Here is a 441-nt window from a genome sequence, read left to right as displayed (position 1 = left end):
CGATAAAGGACAGAAATGGTATGGACCTAACAGAAGCAGAAGATATTAAGAAGAGGTGTCAAGAATACACAGAAGATGGAGAAGGAAATGGCAGCCCACTCCAGTGTTCTTTCCTGGAGAATCCCAGGGACGGGGGAGACTGGTAGGCTGCCGTCTCTGGGGTCACACAGAGTCGGACATAACTGAAGTGACGCAGCAGCAGCAGCGATAGGAAAGTAAGTGATATGAAACAGCTTTTCTATCCTGTGTGTTGACCTGGCTGTAGGTGTGTTGTATTATTTGAGCAAAGATAAATCTTAGGAACCCTTACCTCAGGCTTTTTAAAACACAGGGTACCACTTAGCCACCAGGAAGCCCATTAAAAGACAGGGAGGTCCAGTAATCAGTCTTTTAGGAAATTGGTAATGATGTCACCTAAACTTGAAACATTAAAAAAAAAAA

General features: G+C 43.8%; 1 protein-coding gene across 1 annotated transcript in view; it reads left to right on the top strand.

The window, feature by feature from the left end:
• SMAD5 (SMAD family member 5) overlaps nt 1–441 on the top strand; it is a 62,646-nt gene that overhangs the window by 53,260 nt on the left and 8,945 nt on the right. The gene's annotated exons all lie outside the window — the stretch shown is intronic.

This window comes from Bison bison, unplaced genomic scaffold (genome assembly GCF_000754665.1).
Source record: "Bison bison bison isolate TAMUID 2011002044 unplaced genomic scaffold, Bison_UMD1.0 scf7180017864203, whole genome shotgun sequence".
NCBI lineage: Eukaryota > Metazoa > Chordata > Mammalia > Artiodactyla > Bovidae > Bison > Bison bison.
This window is presented reverse-complemented; position numbering and strand designations above follow the sequence as displayed.